The sequence below is a fragment of the Cryptomeria japonica genome, chromosome 6, assembly GCF_030272615.1.
Source record: "Cryptomeria japonica chromosome 6, Sugi_1.0, whole genome shotgun sequence".
Lineage (NCBI taxonomy): Eukaryota > Viridiplantae > Streptophyta > Pinopsida > Cupressales > Cupressaceae > Cryptomeria > Cryptomeria japonica.
In genome coordinates this window covers 643921573-643946456 of record NC_081410.1, presented here as the reverse complement: position 1 = coordinate 643946456, position 24884 = coordinate 643921573, and positions in this window count along the sequence as shown.

Genomic DNA, 24884 nt, shown 5'->3' with positions numbered 1-24884 from the left:
GATTGCCCCATGTATTATTCAGATGTGTATATCCACTGACTATGACATTAGTCTGTTAGTTATCAAATATAGATCAAGCCCATATTGATATGTGCATATTGACTCATCTTCTTGGGTTGCTTGATATCCGTGTGAATCAAGATATGCTCACTGCATTAGTGGAGAGCCTCCATTTAGAGCATAATACATTTCATTTGCCAATTGGGGAGATGACCATCACTCTCGAGGATGTATATGAGATTCTCCATATCCCTTTTGCTGGGGATAAGGTAGACTATGATTCAACACAACGTCCTTGCCTTCTAACCCTGAGGCAGGTATTTCATGATGCAGACATTCTGACACGGTCAATCAATTGGGATGAGATGATGACCAAATATAGTGAGGAATTTCTACTAGCTTGCATCTTGGCAGGTTTTATCAGCTATTTTCTTATGCTAGACCGGGGACAATAGGGGTTTTTATGTGGATGGGGCAGGATGTTGGAGAGACTCATTGAGCACCCCTAGAGATTAGGATGGGGTTCATTTATATTGGCACACATGTATCATGAGATGCATGAGATCATCTACTGGGAGGGGAAGAATATGGCTTTCAGGGTATTGATTTTATAGGTATGGGCATGAGAGCATCTCCCGGTATGCAAGACGATTATCGATGAGGCTAGAGATTCACAACAGCCCATAGTTTATAGATATGCTAGATATGTGACGTAGCCGCATTTGGGCAAGACCGATTATTGGAGATGGAAGCTGGACGATCTTATAGATGTCACATGGAGACCTTATAGGGGTCTGAAGCCTTGGGATGATTGGAGAGTTGTGCGTAGAGACCTATTCATGACCCAATCTCTTATTGGTAGATCAACGCCAGTAGTTGAGCATTTTGTTATTACTCGAGTGATGAGGCAATATGGCAGACCTCGAGGGATCTCATAGGAGTTTACTGCATACATGCATTATGCAAATGAGGAGAGGCAAGGATGGGGACCAAGGCTATCATACGCCTTGGGCTTGTAGGAGCTGACTGGGTTACAATGGCTTAGATGGGATTACCTAGATGATATTGAAGATGTGAGGGTATTGCCCCAGTACAAGGATTGGTTCCAGCAACATCCAATCCCAAGATTTATGGATCCAGCTGAGCAGGAACCTCACATAGAGGAGGTAGAGGATAATGCCCTCACATAGGGATAGGGACAGAGAGTTGAGGCTTTGAGGAAGGCAGGTGGTGATCCTGGTTCTAACAACAACAAGGTACTAGCTGGTGGTAGGTAGCAGCAAAGAAGATAGGGTGGATTACTAGGGACTGTTGGAGTGAGGCTGAGTGGAGTGAGGGTAGAAAAGGGTGGTGGAGAGGAGGAGAGAGAAGCTCCAAGACATGTTTGATAGAGGAGAGAGGAGCAGGGGTGAGCTAAAGGTGGAGATGGAGGAGGTGATGGAGGCGGAGAGCTTGCAAGGGATCAGGGGGCCGACGCAATGTGGTCGATGAGAGCACACTTAGCGAGTTTGCAGTCATAGTTGATAGTGGCATAGACATAGCTGGCGGAGTAAGATCGACAACTAGTAGAGCTTAGAGCAGAGAGCGATTGTCAGTTAGTTGAGCTTAGAGCAGAGCGTGATTGTTAGGTAGCTAAGCGTGATCGTCAGGTGGTGGAGGTCAGGGCAGAGCGCGATCGTTAGGTTTCATCGATGAGGGTAGAGCGAGACGCTCTTTAGTAGGAGGTTCTCCATTAGATGAGTTGAGCAACCTATTATGTCGTGGCTTACAACATAGAAGTTCCAGTAGCGTAGTAGGTTGTACTGTATTTGTAGTATATGGCTCAATCAGAGGGAGCTCAGGCACCTAGGTAGGATCCAGGTCAGCAGGCTCCACCTCCTTCACCACCTGGTGATGAGGGAGAGGAAAAGAGCTAGATATTTTTGTGCAGCTCTTAGATTTTTTTGTAGACACACCCATTTTTCATAGCCCTTATGATTGTTTCTCTGATGGGAGTTTGTATATGTCAGTTGACATTATTTTGTACCCCAAGACTTGATCATTATATATACGAGATCTTGATTTGACTTCATTGTACTTGTGTCAATAGATTTATGAGATGCTTTTCTATATGCTTTATTCTATATGTATGTATATCTTTGCAGTAAGGATGTTTATTTGTGTTTGTTTTTTCATGCAAATAAATGATGAAAATGAGTAATTATTTGAATGAGCAACGAGTAGTGGTTTTTTTTAATTTTTCAATGCAATAAGATAAATGTAAATGAGTGATAATAAATGTATGAATCTATATAAAATGCTTATGTATGCAGCTAAACATCTCAATACACAAGTAATCGATTGGAGAAATGATGAAGACGAGACCACTTAGCTAAGGAATGATGATGCTTCCAACTCTCATTCAGAAGATAAAGAGATCATTGTTACCATACCGAAATCACTCTAAATTCACAAAATGCAGCATGATATGCAAAATGAGATGCAACCTAAACCTAGTCACTGTATTTGAAATGCTTAAGTTTCATCACTGAGCATTTTACAAACATAGCAGACAAATGAGAGTTCCTTTCCTTTTATGTGCAATATTAATTATTTTGCCCGCAATGACCCTTTTTCATTCATACCTTGGACAAATTTCATAGGGACCTGGATTGCAAAATAAAGAAATTCCCTCAAAATAGACAAAGAAATGATGGGAACCTCCCTGTAGAATTCAAATAAGTGGAGTCAAGGTATGTGTGGCGATTTCACCTTGATGTGAAGGCTCTTATCATAGACACCTAGATAATTTAGATGTTTCCAGATAATCAGAATCATTCCTACAAGTAGAAAACAAAGAAAATATTATGGCCCCAATCCTTTCTCCTCTTAGTCAAGATAGACTTCCTCGAGTTAATCAGAGGGATAATAATTGCAGACCAATATAAAAGACACCACACAAAGAAAATTTCATGCATATCTCAAACTATTTAGTGATTGTTTTCAGTAATGTTGTTTTCTTGTATATTTAGTGATAAAACTCTTCAGTAGTCAGGAGACAACTGACTAACTCAGAGTGGACGACCAGGTTTCACTGATGTAAAGATGACTTGGTTGATACTGCTTAGGACATGTAAATTGCTCTGTTGATTATCCTAAGACTAGAACATTGATTAGTTTCAAGCCATGAGGGTTCCAATGAACCATGATGTCACAAAAGTGACTAAAATATGTACAAGCAATAGAAAATATGCATGAAAGTGGGAATGTCAATGTTGCGTTGATAGATGGAGCACTTGAGTATAAGAGGCACCCATTTGCCAGGTTTTCACCTGCTTGATAGAGATTCATTCATTTTTTTTTACCAAGGTGCTTGTTTACCAGGTTTTCACCAAGGCATTTTCTATCTTTTTCCTTTTTTTTTCTTTTTTTTTTAGGGATTTCTTCAGGACTTTTTCTGATTTTTTTGGATTTCTTCATAACTTTTTAGCTGCATAGGCTACTGAAGCAGAGAATGTTAAAGTGAAGAATTTCTTCAAGTGGATGGTGTTGATCGGTTCACGAAGATGTTCTCCTTCTGATGTTGAGAGTTGATAGGCACTAGAGCCAAAGGCTGTAGTAACGATGTAGGGACCCAGCCAGTTGGGTTCACACTTCCCTTTGTTGTTTCGAAATTGTTGATTCTTAGGATTTTCTCTCAAAACAAGGTCACCAACCTGAAATTATCGTTGTCGAACCTTTTTATTATAACCTCTAGACATTCTCTTTTGATATGCTCTTAGATGATCAAACACCACCTAGCAACGTTCATCTAGAAATTCAAATTCTTGCAATCTAGCTATTCTATAGTCTTCATCAATAACAAGACCTTGAAAAGAATCTCTTAGAGATGGTATTTCCACTTCAATAGGTAATACTACTTCGGACCCATACACTAAAGAAAAAGGTGTAGCCCCAGTAGGTGTTTGATACTTGTTCTTGTAGCGTTGTAAATTGTACGCACTTGCTAGGGTGGTACAATTTCACACCTAGTTTAGCACCCGCCTTGGCGCATTTTGCATCTTGCATTGCATTTCCCCTTTAGCACTTAATTAATTAAATTAATTAGGTCTAAGGTCCTATTTTATCATCTCCCATATCATAAAGTTAAGCCCTTTCATTTAAGTGTGCCCCTTTCATTTTATTCCTCCAATACATCATTTAATCAAAAACCCTAATTAGGTCCTATTTTGAACTTGGGGGCTTGATTTCGGGGGTCAAAACATCTCGAAATCACCTGTAACTTTGGGATTCTCTCTAAAATCATCATATCTGACGGCCCTGAAAATTTGGTGAAAAGTTGTCAGGACCATGGCGCCCGGAGTGCAACATGGTCCCAGACATTTTTCCCAAAATTTTAGGAGCGCGATCCAATCATAAAATAAAGCTTAACCCCAAGAAATTGGTGGGAGATTCAATCTCTAGGTCGGCCAAAAGTTGAAATTAAGACCTAGGGTTTCATATATAAGAGCTCTCTTTCTTCATTTGAAAGGATCGGAATTTTGGTTTTCAGGACCTCATATGCAGCAAAAGAGCAGATCTTTGAAGACTTCAACAACATTCAACATCCATCCATCAAGCATTCATCAATTTCATTCATGCATTTAGGGTTTTGAAGACATTGAAGAGCAATAGGAAATTACCGACTGAAGATTGGCTTGTACTCCTCCCTTGAGGGTTGGGTATGATTTCATGTTGTTTTCATGTCTTTGCATAAGCTTCATTATATCCTTTATTCATGCTTTAGATCACTTTGCATCTTGATTTAGAGCATTTACATTATCATTTACAAGCAATTAGGGTTTACTTTCTAGGTTGCTCTAGTTTGCTTTCTTGCATTTAAGGACCTTGCACACACACTAGGTCTGCACACACAATACATTTTACAATACAACTTGGCTATTCGTGGAGGTGGAAATCACCGAAGCGGGGGTTTGACTAAGGCAAAACCCTATATAGCTGCCCAAACACCTTTTCAGATATAAGTGCAGGTTTCGGGACTCGGACGACGCCGCAAGTTATAGATCCGGAAGAAGCAGACAGAGACAGAACTTCACATCAAATTGCAGAGCAAAAGACCAGGACAGGGGCGTGGGGCACCCTGGTCCTGCCAGGACAGGGGCGCTAGGTGCCCTGGTCCCTGGGACAGGGGTGCTAGGCGCCCTGGTCCTCCTGACAGACAGTATTTTCAGCATTTTGACAGCTTTTCCAGAGTGTAAAACAGCAGTTTCTGGAGCAGTTTCAAGGGCAGAATCAGGACAGTGGCGCCCGCGCCCCCGTCGCGAACATTTTCAATCAGATTTTGACTCTGGGTACGCATTTGCATTCTTGTCTTGTCCTTGTGTTTACAGCTTTCCATTGTTTAAGTTCAATTCTGCAATCTTATTATTAGTTCATACTTGCACTTTGGGATTAGGGATTGAACTTGCATCATTCTATCTATCATTTACAACAAAGGAATAGAAATCCTAATAGGTAGCTCGTGGCTCTCTCTTCCACAAAAAGAAGTAGCCAATTGTGTGATACCTCTAGGCTCTTTCGTATTCCACAAGTGTGTGGTTGAAAGTGAGATTAGGGCATGTTTGCTTAGTGTCACTTTTTCTCCTACACATTTTGGTGAACCTAACGTGAATTGTCTTCTCTAATTCTGATTTACGTTTTCAAATTTGAGTGTTTATGCTATTTACAAGTTTTAATTTCTTGCAAGATTCAAAAATTTAGAGGAAATTTTTGCTAAAACCCTAATTTTTCATTTCAAAGTTGAACTTGTGGATAGCTTAATTGGATCAATAATTTCAAATCTGATTTAGGAACTCATTTGAATCATAAATTTCATTTTCTAAATCCACATTCTAATTGCTTGCATTGGTTAAAATTAAACATTTCCTTCTATTTTGCATGTAAAATTGTTGTCATGATGCATTCATCTCATAGATGTGATAATGGGTTAGCTTCCCTTGTTTCAATTTTTCCATCTCCTAAAGAACTTCCCCCTATCTATAACAACATTTTAGTGCCTAAAAGAGTCGCTACCAATCCCTTTGAGACTCTCCCATGCTCTAAGGATGAAGTCTTTAAGAGTGATCTTGATAACTCTCCTAAAATGTGCCCTTCCTATTTAGCTATCCTAGAGGAAGAGAATGATATCATAAACACCTTTCTTAATGTTACTTCACCTTCCCTCCATGATGCCTCTCTAAGTGAAAAGGTATTGATGGACATTGAATTATTTTCTCCTAAAGTTGGTCCTTCCAATGGGGGCATGTTAGTGCAACAAGAGGTTATGAACACTTCTTTCAAAGATCTCCTTCCTAAGCATGAATCTTTGGAGAAATATGTTCATGTTCCTCCTAAAAAACACTCCCTTCATGAGGATCCTTTTGTGCAAGAAGATGACATTATCCCTACATTTCCTAGTGATGGCATTTCCTTTTCCAACAAAATTCCCACTAGAGATGATGAATTAATGATAAATGCTTACCCTTCTCCTAAAGTTTGTCTTACCCATAAGCATCCCTTAGAGAAAGAAGATGAAATAATAAGCAATTTCCTTAATTCTCTCTCCCCTAAAGATCATATTGAACATATTTTGAGGAAAGAGGATGATTTTAACACATCTATTGATGCTCTCCCTCCTAAGGATGAGGAATTAATAAACAATGTTATCTCCTCTCCCGAAATTGACAATACTTCAAACATTCCTTTCAACAACTTCACTATTTGGGATGAACCATTAGAAGAAGGTGTAGATTATTCTCTCTCCCTTGATAATTTCTCACTTTCCTTGAATCTCAATTATTCTCCCTCTAAAAATAAAGCATCTCCCTCTCCTCAACTTGGTTCTACTCATAAGGATACCCTAGTTCAAAGAAAGATGGTTAACATCTCTTTCAAAGATCTCCCTCTCAAAAGTGAGACTTTAGAGAGTAATGTTGATCCTTCTCCTAGAGAGTTTATTCCCCATGTAGGTCCTTTGATGATAGAGGATGATATGACCTTTCCTAGTATTACTTTTCCTACTAGAACATCAATGCCTACCCCTTGTCTCTCTCCTAAAATTGATAAAATTTTAGTGCAAGAGAAGACTATCAATAATTCTTCCAACACTTTTGTTCATTCATCTAAACCATCCTCAATCAATTTGATACATGTGAATGAAACACCTAACAAACCTCTCTTCACTGTCCAAGGTGCTTGTCCTTCTCAAAATTCTCAACCTTTAAATAAGCCTATCTTAGTGGTTCAAGATGGTTATGCTAATGATTCTTTTTGCACTCCTAAGAAACCTATTATTACTGTGCAAGGATGTTATTCTTCTAAGAGCCCTTATGAGTATGCTAAGCAACTGACTAGAGAGAGTTATCATGTGGTTGCTCATACCTATAACACAAGAAACAATAGGCAACCTAATCCTCCTCCAGTTATCCCAATTTCACTTCCTCCTTCTCAACCTATTCTTCCTCTAGCTCCACGTATTTCACAAGTTCTTGGTAAGGAATATGATCTCATAGAACAACTTAAAACTACCCCTGCTAAGATATCCCTTTGGGATTTGATCCAAACTTCTTCTGCTCATCATGGAATGTTACAAGATGCCTTGAAAGATTTGAATGTTCCTCCACCTAATACATCTAGTAATATAGTGTCTTTGGTTAACTCTGTGATGAATCCTAAAGCTCAAATTGTGTTTACCCAAGATGAGTTGCCTACTAGTGAAATTCAACATCAATATGATCCCTTGATGATTGTGGTTATCATAAATGACACGGCTATAAGATGAACACTGGTAGATAATGGTTCTAGCCTTAATGTGTGTAGCATTAATCTATTGCATAAGATGAATGTGGATACATCCCTTATTGAGCCTGACTCTTGTCCCATTCGAGGCTTTGATAATGTGGCTAAGTCTTCATTAGGTATTATCACCTTACCCATCACAGTGGGACCTGTTACTTTGCCTACTCCTATCCATGTTATGTCGGGAAATCTATCATACAACTTGTTATTAGGGAGACCTTGGATTCACAGCATGCAAGCTATCCCCTCTACATTGCATAGACAAGTTAAATTCATTTATAACAATAAGACATATACCTTGATAGGTGATACTAAACTTCAGGCTTGTTTGCAAACATTTACTTCCAAAGGGAGTTCTTCTAAGCCTTCCTCTTCTAGTGATGACTCGTTAAACAAGATACCTATGGATGAATCATCACCCTCTGATAATCAAAATTCTTTGGATGAGTCTAAAGCTCCTGAAAAAGATCCTTCTCGACTTGAGTCTACACATGAAAAGGCTTTTGATCCTGAGAAGGTTCTCACAGAAGATGATTGGGGATCTCTTGACTTTAATCCCACCTTTGTAGGTGAGTATAGGGTTCCTCCTAGAGAGCTTAAACTTAAAAAGAAGGAAGAAACTAGAGATCAATCAGTCTTACCTGAGCTTATGAACAATAATTTTGTGGCTGCTTCTCAAACTTCTTCTCCTCACACCTCTAATTATGAAGAGTTTAATTCTTTGTCTTATGAAAAACCACCTCCTCTTTCTGAAATGGCTGATCGTTATGGTTGTGGTTTTCGCATTTTTGCTAAGCATGGGTATCATGGAAAAGGTTGTGGTGCTCATGAACAAGGGATAAAAGTTCCTCTAGAGACTAATTTTCACAATTATGCCTTTGGACTTGGGTATAATCCCTGCAAACGTACTAAAGCATCTAAAAGACCATCTCTCAATGTGAATGCTATATTTAGTAGTGATGATGATATCACTTCAACTAAATCATCTTCTACTTCTATCAACTCTCATTCCCCTCATAAGGAAATCTTGGCGATGAACAAATCTCTTTATGAATCCCCTCAAATTTCTAAATCAACTTATGAATCTTTATCTCCTATTCATCATAAAGTCCTTTCCTCCAGGGATAAGGCTCTAATAAATTACACTCATCCCTCTTCTAAGATTTCTTGTGACTTTTCTTCTTCAATTTTTATCATTTTTTACATGTTTTTGATCTCACTTATAGTTGAGCATTTAGCATGTCATATTCAAATACCTCATTCAATCTATCATGTCTTTAAATAACATTAATGGCTATTATGTTGCTCATCATTATGTGACATTGGTAGCTCATTTACTGGGGGTTCATTGTCATTCATGATGGTACAATTTCAAGTGCAATCATATTTTTTGAAGCAACATAATAGCCTAATTTTTGGGGATAAGAGTGATTTAATACATCTCTTCTTTTGCTTATGTCCAAATCTCTCCCTAGAAGATTGTGTAAGTCCTTCTCATTGAGGCAATGATCTTTCCTTATTTTTATCTAAGGATCCACTTTTTCCTATTTTGTGGATGGTGTGAACTTTATTACTTGATGTTATTCCTTGTATGCATTTGTTGTTGTTTGTTCAAGGATTCTCTCTTACAAGAGGTGTAAGTCCTTGACTACAACCTCTTTTGCACTTGGTAAAATACATCTATAATGAATTCACTCTCCCAATTGGGTTAAAAAGAGCATCATCCTTCATTAAGAATCACTTTCACCTCACAAAAGAAGGAAGTATTGCATTCTTATTCTCTTCTTTGTCTTATTGTAGAAGATGTTATATTTGTCTAAGACAATTCCTCTTGGGGATAGGTGTCTTTTGTACAAAGATCTCTTCTCCTCTAAGGATCTCCTTTACACATACTATGGGATATCCCTTTTCAACTATCTTACCCTTGCTTAAAGAGTGTAAAACTCTCTTTCTTGGATCTATGACATTGTTGCATTTTTGGGGTATCTTCTTTTGTGATGAAGGTAGGTATCCTTGTTCTACTTTACTTATGACATAAACATTACACTTTTTGAGCAATGGGTCATTCTCGGAACCAGAGCACAGACTCTTAGAGCGAGATGTCTCCATTTTTCTTTTATGCAAGATGATTATTCTCGGAACCAGAGCACAGACTCTTAGAGCGAGATGTCACGCTTTTGTACTATACATATACAGGTTGTAGCATACTCGGGCATAGACTCCTATGAGGTGCTTCTAACCTCCCTTACACACACATGCACAAGGTTGAGTGGAACTAGCGGCATAAGGCTAGACTTTCTCACTCTCCTCCCTTACATGGATCACCTAGACAGACTCTAGGGGCTAGTTTTCCATGTCCTTTTTCCCATGGATCACCTAGACAAGATCTAGGGGCAAGAAGTCCATGTTTTCTCTCTCACTATTCTTCTCATGGATCACCAATGTGTGTATTCATGCTTTTTTCCTTTCTTTTCTTCTCTTTGCATTTTGTTTCCATTTACATACTTCATCTTGTGTTAGAGAACTCTCAAATCCTCACACTCTTTGTTGTGTTGGAATTGAGATTTAGTCCTCTTTCTTACCAAATGATTCTCCATTGGTTTTTGATCTCATATCAAATCTTCTTGTGAGCATTTGTCATCAATATTCTTTAACAATTCGAAGTGGTAAACATGATACCCTGTTTCAACTCACTAAAATTAGCAAGCCGAAACAGGGGGGGGCATATAGTTACCCTCGAATTTTCATCACCTTCCTTAGTAAGCATTAGGTGATTTTGTGATCTAACATGTGGTTTTGTAGGTTGTGGTTCCTAACTATGTACTGCAGATACCGCTGGGGGCTCCGTTCGACAGACTTATGGATATATCCTTTTTTAAATAATGTTTACTTTTCTGTACTTTAGCTTGCATATGCACGTAGTGTTCATATGACCGCTAAAGTGGGGGCTAAATGTAGCATCATAAATTGTACGCACTTGCTAGGGTGGTACAATTTCACACCTAGTTTAGCACCCGCCTTGGCGCATTTTGCATCTTGCATTGCATTTCCCCTTTAGCACTTAATTAATTAAATTAATTAGGTCTAAGGTCCTATTTTATCATCTCCCATATCATAAAGTTGGGCCCTTTCATTAAAGTGTGCCCCTTTCATTTTATTCCTCCAATACATCATTTAATCAAAAACCCTAATTAGGTCCTATTTCGAACTTGGGGGCTTGATTTCGGGGGTCAAAACATCTCGAAATCACCTGTAACTTCGGGATTCTCTCTAAAATCATCATATCTGACGGCCCTGAAAATTTAGTGAAAAGTTGTCAGGACCATGGCGCCCAGAGTGCAAGATGGTCCCGGACATTTTTCCCGAAATTTTAGGAGCGCGATCCAATCATAAAATAAAGCTTAACCCCAAGAAATTGGTGGGAGATTCAATCTCTAGGTCAGCCAAAAGTTGAAATTAAGACCTAGGGTTTCATATATAAGAGCTCTCTTTCTTCATTTGAAAGGATCGGAATTTTGGTTTTCAGGACCTCATATGCAGCAAAAGAGCAGATCTTTGAAGACTTCAACAACATTCAACATCCATCCATCAAGCATTCATCAATTTCATTCATGCATTTAGGGCTTTGAAGACATTGAAGAGCAATAGGAAATTACCGACTGAAGATTGGCTTGTACTCCTCCCTTGAGGGTTGGGTATGATTTCATGTTGTTTTCATGTCTTTGCATAAGCTTCATTATATCCTTTATTCATGCTTTAGATCACTTTGCATCTTGATTTAGAGCATTTACATTATCATTTACAAGCAATTAGGGTTTACTTTCTAGGTTGCTCTAGTTTGCTTTCTTGCTTTTAAGGACCTTGCACACACACTAGGTCTGCACACACAATACATTTTACAATACAACTTGGCTATTCGTGGAGGTGGAAATCACCGAAGCGGGGGTTTGACTAAGGCAAAACCCTATATAGCCGCCCAAACACCTTTTCAGATATAAGTGCAGGTTTCGGGACTCGGACGACGCCGCAAGTTATAGATCTGGAAGAAGCAGACAGAGACAGAACTTCACATCAAATTGCAGAGCAAAAGACCAGGATAGGGGCGTGGGGCACCCTGGTCCTGCCAGGATAGGGGCACTAGGCGCCCTGGTCCCTGGGACAGGGGCGCTAGGCGCCCTGGTCCTCCTGACAGACAACATTTTCAGCATTTTGACAGCTTTTCCAGAGTGTAAAACAACAGTTTCTGGAGCAGTTTCAGGGGCAGAATCAGGACAGTGGCGCCCGCGCCCCCGTCCCGAACATTTTCAATCAGATTTTGACTCCGAGTACGCATTTGCATTCTTGTCTTGTCCTTGTGTTTACAGCTTTCCATTGTTTAAGTTCAATTCTGCAATCTTATTATTAGTTCATACTTGCACTTTGGGATTAGGGATTGAACTTGCATCATTCTATCTATCATTTACAACAAAGGAATAGAAATCCTAATAGGTAGCCCGTGGCTCTCTCTTCCACAAAAAGAAGTAGCCAATTGTGTGATACCTCTAGGCTCTTTCGTATTCCACAAGTGTGTGGTTGAAAGTGAGATTAGGGCATGTTTGCTTAGTGTCACTTTTTCTCCTACACAGTTCTATAAGCCCACAAGACAAGATTGAGCTGCATATGCCAATCCTTTCTAGATTTATTTATTGTTCTGTGTAAGATAGTCAATAGATTCTTGTTAGATGCTTCAGCTTGTCCATTACCTTGAGGGTAGTACATAGATGAGCAGTATTGTTTTATTTTGATTTTTTCACAGAGTTCATTTAGATCTTTGTTCTTGAACTATTCTCCATTGTCTGTTATAGTGGATGAAGGTATACCATACCTGCAGATGATATAATTAAGGATGAATAGAGCTACTTGTTTACTGGTTGCTTTGATGAGTGAAACTACATCTATCCACTTAGTGAAGTACTCAGTGGCAGTTATAATAAACTTGTGTTCGTTAGATGATGCGGGATATATTTGACCAATTAGATCAAACACCCACTGTTGAAAGGGACAATGTGTAACAAAGGGTATGAGATTCCTTGCTAGAGCGTGTATAAGGTTCCCATGTAGCTGAAAATTTTCACAAGTTTTAGCAAATTTAATAGCTTCTTTCTCTATGTCTGACCAGTAGTAGCTAGCCCTTAGTAGTTTTTGTTCTAAAGTTAGACCGTTCAAATGGGATCGACAAACACCTTCATGAACCTCGAATAATGCACGTTGGGACTCCTTAGTTTCTAGGCATCTATGAAAAGTACTATCCAAACCTTGCCTAAATAGGTTGTTAGCAATGGAGATGTACTGTGACACATTTCGGATTAGGTTTCTTTTTTCATTTCGGGAAAGATTAGTAGGGACAACTTGGTCACGCAGGTAAGAGTAAATGTGGCTATAGCAAGATGAGTCATGTCCAATAATAGAACAAACCATCTGAGACTCACGAGAGTCATAGGAAGGATAATGCAACTCTTCCACCAGGAATTCAAAGCAAAAATTAGATTCTTGTAGCTATGATATAGACGCCAAGGTGGCCATTGCATCTGCTACTCTATTTGTTGATCTGGGGATCTGCTGGAATGATACAAAGGTAAATTATTTCTTGAGATCATCCACCATTATCTTATAAGGAATCAGTTTCTCATCTCTTGTCTGATATAAATAATTGATTTGGTTGATAATGAGTTGAGAATCTCCATAGATGTGTAATTCAACAATCTTCCACTCGATGGCCAACTTGATCCCATTTACCAATGCTGCATATTCCATAATGTTGTGTGTGCAAGGGAAGAGAATCTTGTAAGCTTTTGGGATTGAATATTTTTGATGAGTAATAAAAAGTATTTTGGCACCAAAACCATGTTGAGTGAAAGACCCATCAAATAACATCTTCCATGATTGTTGAGTAAGGTGCATGATTGATTCATCTGGACATGCTATATGCAGAGGTTGATTGTCTTCAAGTGGAGCATCAACAAGTTGGTCTGCAATAACCTATCCTTTGATGGCTTTACGTTCCACATATTTAATATCAAATTCCGTAAGAACCATGACCCATTTAGCTAGTCTACCTATAAGTGTTTCTTTATTGAGAAGATATTTGAGTGGATCAATCTTAGCCACCAGCTTAATAGAGTGTGCCAACATCTAGTGTCTCAATTTTTTTGATGCAAAGACCGATGCCAAGCATGATTTTTCTATTATAGTGTAGTTCATTTCATAAGACACCAATGTTCTATTGATGTAATATATAGCTCTTTCCTTTTTATTCTCATCACATTGTGCCAGAAGTGCCCCCAGTGAAGTATCTGTAGCTGATATGTATAGAATCAATGACTTACCTTGAATCGGTGGCATTAATATGGGTGGATTAGATAGATAATCTTTGATTTGTTTTAGATGTTATTCAAAATCTTTGTCCTAGTTGTATTGAACTCCTTTCCTTAATACCTTTGTGAAGGGTTGAGCTTTGTCTGCTAGCTGAGATATAATGCACCTTATTGATTGAAGACATCCTTGTAAACTTCTCATTTAACTGATATTCTTTGGCGGAGGCATTTCCATTATAACTTGGATCTTTTCAGGGTCAACCTCAATTCCTTTCTTTGAAATTATGTAACCAAGCAATTTTCCTGATGTTACTCCAAATGCACACTTTTTTAGGATTTAACCAGAGCTTGAACCTTTCGATTCTATCCAGTATGAGGCTTAGTTCTTGAATATGTGTAGATCTCTTCATGGTTTTTACTAGGGTGTCATCAACATAATCTTCCATGTTTTTGTGCGTCATATCGTGGAAGATAGTGGTTACTGCTCTTTGATAAGTTGCTCCTGCATTCTTTAGCCTGAATGGCATGACATTCCAGCAAAAGGTTCCCCATGCACATGTAAAGACTGTCTTTTCTTGATCCTTGGGAGCTATCTTGATCTTATTGTAACCAGAGAATCCATCCATTAATGAATACATCTCATATCTAGTAGTCATATCTGTTAGGATTGATGATAGTCCCAAAGATACTGAGAGGGGGGGTGAATTAGTATCTAACCGGTTAACAAAATATTTGACCTTATTAAGTATTTTGCATTCCAAAACAATGTACCGGTAAAAAAGAATTAATGCAGTAAATAAGAACAACAAAGACAACATAGAAAGCACACCATAACACAAGATGTTTAACAAGGAAAACTAGTGTGGGAAAAACTTCGGTGGGATTTGTGACCCACAATATTCACTCACTGGCCAATGAATGGATATTACTTACAAGAGGGGCCTGCACATGCAGGAAGGCCAACTACCTAGAGCTCACTACTCAATTACAAAAGGAAGTCTCACTGACTTACAAAATGGATTATGAGAATCCAATATAATGTACTGCTACAAAACAACATCTACTATGCCAGGTTCAGTACCAGTTTAAGCTCATACAATAACCATAAACCCTTCTGCAAAATCTACCTTAATGTTTTCTCTACATATCCATCATATCTATCCTCTATCATGTATATCCAAATGATCTACAATATCTCATACTTATATATGAGTCTTATTACAATATGCCACATTGGCTTACAAAAGATATTACAATTAAATATAAACTATAATAATCAAAATCCCGTCGGCTGAGATGTCAGTAAACATTATAGTTACTACCAGTGAATTGTCTGCCGGTGTAGGTGTCAGTGCCTGTTGATATCCACAAGGTTGCTAGTAAGTTGCCATCAATGACATCACCTTCAATCACCTTCAATTCTCATTGGAGTGTGCAATGCCAACAATATCTACTATCATATCAATGTTGGGCAATGGAAAATCATCTTTTGGACATGCTTTGTTGAGATTCCTAGAGTCTGTGCAAACTCTAATAGATTTGTCTTCCTTTTATATAGGTACTATGTTTGATATCCATTCTGCAAAGTCTATAGCTCTGATAAATCCAACTTTTAGCAATTTTTCTAGCTTAGCCTTGACTAGCAGTGCCACATGAGGATGCATCTTATGAAGTTTTTGCTTGACTGCTTTAACTCCTGGTTTAATAGAGAGGTGATGCATGATGAGAATAGGATCTATTCCTGACATATCCGAGTATGTCCATGCAAAGTTGATCTTCTTTTCTGAAAAGAGATGAGTGAAATCTTTCAATTCTTTTGTTGATAATGATTGAGGTAAATGAATTATGTGTGGCATCTCTTGACTCCCAATGTTCACTGGATGAGTTGGCTCGATCAATATAGAAGACCTTTCTTGGAAGTGACTTGGCAACATATCAAGTATCTCACCTTCAGGTTCCTCAGAGAGATTTTCACCCTTAAGTACATCCTTTATTTTTACTATTTTTGATTCTGACGCTGCTACAATGTGGTTTTTGCCATCAGATATTTTATTTTTTATTTATTTTTATTTTTGTGACTGAGATACTTGATGTCTTTTTTAGTCATGTTCTCGCTTTGCTCATTGGTGGAAGAGTTCATTGGTTCCACTGCATTTAGATAGCAGGCTAGTGTGTAGTCATTGGCGAAGGTGGGTATATTCAAAGGTTGGTTATAAAGAGTACAGTAAATCAGTTTAGGATGTATTAAAGATAAGGTTTGAATAGGTTCAAGGGAGTTCACGGTACTATCATCATGACTTCAGATCGACCAGTCAAGTTCCAGAAGACTACCTTACGTATGTGTATCAAGACCATGAAGAGTTACAACATGATTATCGCAATTTATGTTATTATTTATTGGACCTAACCCAACCGACCTACTTCTAGCATCATCCCCTACTTCAGACTGGACTACATATCATTGTGTGATAGTAACAGGGTCAGCAAATAGCATCTCAACATTCATGATAGAGTAGTCATAATGTGTTGTTGAATAATTGTTGTTATAAATAGAGCTTATGTCTGAGTTATCAGAGTCATAAGATGAAGTTTCTAACTCGTCTTCAAGTGGTTTAGTAAAAGTATATATAGCATCAATACCTACATCTTTGATGCTGCAAGTTCCTTTGTGATTTGGTTCATTGATCACTTGTATTTGATATACTTGTGGACATAACCTTGATGGTTATGTTAATCCTTGTTGTCTTTTCCATTCAGCATCCTCTGGACTGATAACTGGTCCTGCTTCTATAGCTTCTAATTCTTCTTTTGTAGTTCCATACCTGATTTGTCCTATCTCATTAGAGGGTGTTGGTATTTTGGATATGTTGATATGGTTTTATCATTGATGTCAACACTTGTCAACATTTGTCAACCTTATCAGCACTTGGAGATATTTGGTTATGTTCACCAGCATGTTCAGTGACTTATGTACAGTCACCGGTATTTGGTTCACCGGCAGGTTATATTGTTCACCGACACTTGGAGTGACTTGGAGACTACTTGGTTATGTTGAAGACATTATTTGATCACTTGGTTTTGGTGATCTGGTTATTGATCTAGTTGGGTTTGCATACTTGTTGTTGCCGGCAAATAGGTCTAGGTTATGCACCGACAAGCATATCTATTCTAGATCAACATGACACATTATGGAGATGATTTATTATTATTGAAAATTAATTGAGCCGACATGATGCATCACATATTGATTTTTTTGTAATTGATTTTATTGTAATATTCTTTGTAAGCTGACCTATACATTTGGTCTTAGCTTTTGGTATATATGTAAGATCTCATTTGTGAGATTGATAATGGGAATGTAACTAAGTACGAATATGCAAAAATAAGCAGAGATATACACACATACATCATTTGAATATTGAAGGAAAGTTTTGAGAAGATAATCAGAGCTTAACTGGTACTAAATCCAGCATATGAAGATGCTATTTTGAGCAGTACATTATCATTGGATTTAACCATCCAATTGTAGTCAGTGTGACTCCCATTTTGTGTTTGAGCAGTGAGCTCTAGGCAATTGGCCTTTCTGCATGTGCAGACTCCATATTGTACACACATACTATCTATAGTAGTATCATCTGATTGTGGGTAAGGTTTCCCATCGTGGTTTTTCCCCTTACAAATATTTGTGTTATGTGTTGTGGATGTTATTGTCTTTCTATTTCATGCATTAATCTTTATCAGTACTGCAATTAACTGATAAAACTATCTACCAGCATAAAGTTTGGTTTACCGGCATTAAGCATTAAGTTTTGGTTAAGTTAATTTTGATTTGAACTTATTGGACAACTAATTCAACTCCCCCCCCTCTTAGTTGTCTCTGAGACCTAACAATTGGTATCAGAGCCTAGTCCTCTTTTTGCAAAATTTTAACAGCTTGAGGAGATCCAATGTTTTCTAACTATTTCAGGAAGGATAGTCCTAAACTTGATGGAACTAACTATGGCATATGGGAGATCAGGATGGAGACACATTTGAATTGCATTGGAAAGGATATATGGGATGTTACAAAGAATAGTTATATTGCTCCTACTCAAGGTCAACCTAATCCACCAACCTTGGCTAAAGATGAGGAAAATGATTGCAAAACAAGAGAAGCACTTTTGAGCACATTGTCAAATCAGAAAATCATGGGATTATCAGAAAGATCTACTGCTAAAGCTATTTGGGAAAAATTGGAAACATTGAATGAAGGTGATACCACAGTCAAAATTGCAAAACTTGAATGCTTCCAGGTCAGGTATAAAAATCTGAAAATGGAAGAAGATGAAAGAATTTCTGCTTTTATGGAAAGAGTAAATGAAATTATTTTGGGTATATAATGTTGTGGAGGAACCTTAAGTGAAGATGAGATTATTTATAAATTTTTAAGAGTTTTGCCATCGACATATAAAATGAAAGTTACTGCTATAAATGAATTAAGAACAATGCCTAATGCATCAGTATCTAGAGACACTTTGGTTGGAAAACTTTCAGCTTTTAAACTTGAGGAATTTGGTCCTGTTGCGACTATTAAGACAGATCTAGCTTTCAAAGCATCATCATCATCTGAGAAATCTGATTGGAAATCCTTTTATGCAAGAGAACTTGAAGAAATCATAAAGGAGAATGAAGAACTGTGATAACTTGAAGCACTATTTGGAAGGAAAATGCCTAAAGGTCCAGTTGGAAGTAAGTATGAAGGTAAAGAACCCTTTAAATTTTTTAACTGCAATAAAATTGGTCATATGGCTTCTAGGTGTCCTGATAGACATGCAAGATTAAGAGAAGAAGCTAAAATAACATATAAGCCTAACCCTGATTATCAGAGATACAAGTTTGAGAAGAATAGAGATAAATCTTGTTACTATATTGATGAAGGAGTCACTGATGATTCTGATGAGGATCTGACAGACAATGGATGGGCTTTTGTTGCTATAACAAAAGATCAACTGACACCTACTATTCAACAAGTAGAGCAAGCCTTGGTAGCTAAAATTGAAGATAAGGATGAATGGATTATTGATTTCAAATGTTCACATCACATGACTGGTGATAAGAGTAAACTCTTAACCTTTTTGGATTACAATGGAGGTCTAGTGAGATTTGGAGATGATAAAACTTGTTTGATCAAAGGAAAAGGAACTATATCTTTTGATGGTAAGCACAATACTGATAATGTTTACTATGTTGAAGGTTTGAAGCATAATCTTTTAAGTGTTGGTCAATTAGTTGAGAAAGGATTTCAGTTACAATTCAAGAATGGTAAATGCAAAATCTTAATTAAAACTGATTTAGAAATTGCAATCGGTAATCAAACTAGAGGTAAGATCTTTCATTTAAATAATAATGAGAAAGCATGTTTGATTGCTCATATTTATGAAAGTTGGTTATGGCATAAGAGACTTTGTCATGTAAATTTTGATTGCATTGTGAAAATTCAGTACAACTAAGACAGTAAGAGATTTACCTAAGATTGTTAAACCTCACAATTCGGTATGTAAGGAATGTCAATTTGGAAAGAAAGTTAGAGAAACTTTCAAGAGTATTCCAGAGAAATCTAACAATGCTCTTGATTTAATTCATACCGATTTATGTGGTCTAGCAAGAACTAGAGGTTTACAAGGAGATGGGTGTTTTATGCTAATCATCGATGACTATTCTAGAATGTATTGGGTTAAATTTCTCAAAGAGAAATCAGAAGCATTTGGAAAATTCAAACTATTCAATGTAATGGTAGAGAATGAAACTGACAAGGAAATCAAATGTTTGAGATCAGATCAAGGAGGTGAATTCACATCTAAGGAATTTAATACATTCTATGAAGTGAATGGGATCAAAAGACAATTATCAACACCTGAGACACCCCAACAGAATGGAGTTGTAGAAAGGAAAAATAGAACTATTTTGGATGCAGCTAGAAGCATGATATCAAAAGCAAACCTACCTCATATATATTGGAGAGAAGCAATCAATACAATAGTTTATACATTCAACAGAGTTCACATCAAAGATGAAACCGGTAAGACCCCTCATGAACTATGGTTTGGTAATACTCCTATTCTTAAATATTTCAGAATATTTGGAAGTAAATGCTATATTAAAAGAGATGAGTATATTGGCAAATTTGATCCTAGAAGTGATGAAGGAATATTTCTTGGTTATTCATCTAAGAGCAAGGCATATAGATGTTTTAACAAGAGATTGCAGAAAATAGTTGAAAGTGCAAATGTGAAGATTGGTGAACAGTTTAGAGGAAACTCAAGGTACATGGACTTTGAACCGGCAATAGAGATAATCACAAATGAACCTACTATGAGTACACCTGCATCATCTAAGGATTCAATAGTCACTGAAGAAGAACAACAAATAAAAACACCTTGATATGTAAGATTGAATCACTCTGAAGATCAGATAACTGAAAATAAGTTTCAAGTTATGACTAGAGGAAGATTGGCAAATGAAGAGGTATGTCTTATTTCTCAAATTGAACCTACAATTATTAATGAGGCATGTGAAGATAAATATTGGATTAAAGCTATGGAAGATGAATTGGTACAAATTGAAAGGAATAACACTTGGTCATTAGTTCCCCGGCCTAAAGACAAAAATATAATTGGAACTAAATGGGTTTTTCAAAAATAAACTTAATGAAGATGGTAAGGTAATCAAAAACAAAGCAAGATTAGTGTGTAAGGGATATTCACAGAAAGAAGGAATTGATTACAATGAAAGATTTGCACCGGTAGCTAGAATTGAGGCAGTTAGGCTATTTTGGCTTTTGTAGCTCACAAGAACTATAAAGTATATCAAATGGATATTAAATTATTACTACTTATTATAGTTGCCATTAGTTTTATATCCAAAGTCATTCTATATACTCTAGTCAGTTACTACTACCGAAACATTCCGTCGGTATGCACAGAGCAGTTGGTTATAGAAGAAAGTAGTCACAGAGCCTAGTATTCATCGAGCTGTCTACCAAGTAACATTCCATGTCTACCAAGCAGAAACAATGATACACTGAGTGAATCGTGTTACCAGATTCATTGAATCTAGACACACATGTGAAAATGTGTTACAAGATCGAGGAACATAGAACCATTATCACATTGGAAATTACACTTAAATATTGTGTATGATTTTGAGGTCATCTAACCAATGAAATATTTTGTATAGTTATTCATTCGATAAATCATGTTTATAAGATCGAAGCAATGAACCTGATCACCGACATAAGAGATCTATTTATACAGCATGGATTGAGATCAAATAGATATATAGAGGTGTATGAAGCAAGACATGTGTGATACATAAGAAATCACTGAGTGTTATGACTATTACAGAGACATAGAGATCACCGAGAAGGATTTCAGAGAACAGTCAAAGAACAGAGCAAACATAAGGGTTTACCAAGTTACTTTATGGGTTACTGAGGTATGCTATAAGCAAGGTAATCTCATTTTGAGCACATAGAATCTGCTATAACATTCCAAATGTAAAGTTGCAAATATTTGTAAAGATTTTATTGTAATATTTTGAAGTTGTAAGAGAAACCTTTAACAGGGTAAAAGACTCTAACAAAGTCTATAAATTGTAAAGCCTTTAACCAGGTGCAACATTTAGAATAAGTTTTGTAAAATCCTTTAGCAAGGTAGATCTAAAAGATCTTGATACTCCTAACAGGGTAAGCTATCAGAAATAGTTGAACATGTAGCTCTAACCAAGCAACCTTTATTATTGCAGTAGTGAAGTTGTGGGTGCCATCCCCACCATAGTTTTTCTCTCTAACCAAGAGTTTCTGCGTAACCAAAATATATGTGTTATGGAGTGAATCATGTATGATTGTTATTTATGTGTTTTAGCTTTATGTTATGTTACAACAGTTTGTGGTTTATGCATAATAGTGAAGATATTGTTGATAAAAGGATTTGAAGTACTGATTCACCCCTCCCTTCTCAGTACATTAGCTTTCCATATTGGGCCTAACATTAAATGTGCATTTCTGAATGGAGATCTTGAAGAAGAAGTTTATATTGAACAACCTGATGGATTTTCGTTGACATTTGACAAAGATATGGTTTCTAGGTTAAGAAAAGCTTTATATGGACTAAAAAAATCTCCTAGGGCTTGGTATCTTAGATTGGACAAATATCTTTTGAAGCTCAGCTACATTAAAGGTAATGCAGACAACAATCTATACTACAAAGTGACTAATGATCACATCTTGGTTATTGAAGTTTTTGTTGATGATATAATCTTTGGAGGAGAAGATGGATTGTGTAAAGACTTTTCTAATAAAATGCAGGAAGAATTTGAAATGTCTATGATTGGGGAGAAAAAATTCTTTTTAGGATTGCAGATTTCACAGACTGATAAAGGTATATTCTTATGTCAATATAAATACTTGAAGGCATTACTAAAGAAATTTGGCATGGAAAACTCTAAATCGGTAAGCACACCTATGACTACAACTGACAAACTATATTTGAAGGATGAATCAACACCTGTTAATCTGACTAGATACAAATCTATGATAGGAGGTTTATTGTATTTGACACAAACAAGACCTAATATTATGAATGCAATATGTATTGTCTCAAGATTTCAGAGTAATCCTAAAGAAAATCATGAATCAATAGTAAAAAGGATTTTCTGGTACCTACATGGCACTACAAATCTTGGTTTATGGTATCCTAGAGATGAAAATTTTGATTTATATGCATACACAGATGCTAATTGGGTAGGAGATGTAGATGACAAAAAAAGAACCACCGGCAAAGCATTTTTTCTTGGTAGAGATTAATTTCTTGGTTGAGCAAGAAACAGAGTTGTACATCACTATCAACAGTAGAATCAAAATATGTTGCAACAACAACTAATTGCACACAGGTATTATGGATTAAACAAATGTTGAAGGACATAAAGGTAAAATGCAAGGAACCTATAACTATTTATTGTGATAATATGGCAGAAATTGATATATCTAAGAACCCGGTATTTCACTCAAAAACTAAACATGTTTCTATCAAATTCAATTTTCTAAAAGAGAATGTTGAAGAAAAATAAGTGAAATTGGTTTATGTGAATACTAAAGAATAGATTGCAGATATTTTTACTAAGCCTTTGCCTAAGGAGACTTTTGAATATCTCATAGAGCAGCTTGGGGTTCTACCCCCACTGGTAGAGACTTAGACAATTGATGTTTGTCATCAACTGACATAATTAACACAGAAATATTTTATTCTAGCTTTGATGAGGAGAGCTACTTCTCAGGGGGAGTAGTTGGTATTTTGTAATGAGTTGGTATTTTGTATTTGAATTTGGTTTTGTATTGCTTTGGCATTTGATGTCAAAGGGGGAGAGATATATATGGAAAAAAATATTATCTTTTGGGAGAGATTATTCCTAGGGGAGAGATATTATGTATTTTGATTTCTGGTTAATGATCTCTTTGGGAGATTTTTGGTTTTTGGTTTTGGCATTTCTGTTTTGGCACTTTGATGGTTTTTCCATCTTGTGTTGCCATCAATGCCTAAGGGGGAGATTGTTGGTATTTTGTATATGTTGATGTGGTTTTTTCATTGATTTCAACACTTGTCAATACTTGTCAACCTTATCAGCACTTGGAGATCTTTGGTTATGTTCACCGGCATGTTCAGTGACTTATGCATAGTCACTGGTATTTGGTTCACCGACAGGTTATATTATTCACTAGCACTTGGAATGACTTGGAGACTACCTGGTTATGTCAAAGACATTATTTGATCACTTGGTTTTGGCAATCTAGTTATTGATCTAATCAGGTTTGCATATTTGTTGTTACTGGCAAATAGGTCCAGGTTATGCACCGACAAGCATATCTATTCCATATCAACATGACACGTTATGTAGATGATTTATTATTATTTTAAATGCATTGAGCTAACATAATACATTGCATATTGATTTATTTGTAATTGATTTTATTGTAATATTCTTTATAAGTCGACGTATACATTTGGTCTTAGCTTTCAGTATATATGTAAGATCTTATTTGTGAGATTGATAATGGGAATGTAAGTAAGTGCAAATATGCAAAAATAAGCAGAGCTATACATGCAGACATCATTTGAAGATGGAAGGAAGGTTTTGAGAAGATAATCAGAGCTTAACCGGTATTGAATCCAGCATATGAAGATGTTATTTTGAGCAGTACATTATCATTGGATTTAACCATCCAATTGTAGTTAGTGTGACTCCCATTTTGTGTTTGAGTAGTGAGCTCTAGGTAGCTGGCCTTTCTGCATGTGTAGACTCCATATTGTACACACATACTATCTGCAATAGTATCATTTGATTGTGGGTAAGGTTTCCCACCATGGTTTTTCCCCTTACAGGGTTTCCACATACAAATATTTGTGTTATGTGTTGTGGATGTTATTATCTTTATGTTTCATGTATTAATCTTTACCAGTACTACAATTAACTAATAAAACTATCTATCGGCATAAAGTTTGGTTTACCAACATTAAGCATTAAGTTTTGGTTAAGTTAATTTTGATTTGAATTTATTGGACAACTGATTCACCCCCCCCTCTCAATTGTCTCCGGGACCTAACAGAGGGAGAGTTAGTGGCTAAAGAAATTTCTTGTGTGCTTTCTTCCTCTAGTGTTGTTCATAGTCTTCTTGTCTTTTTA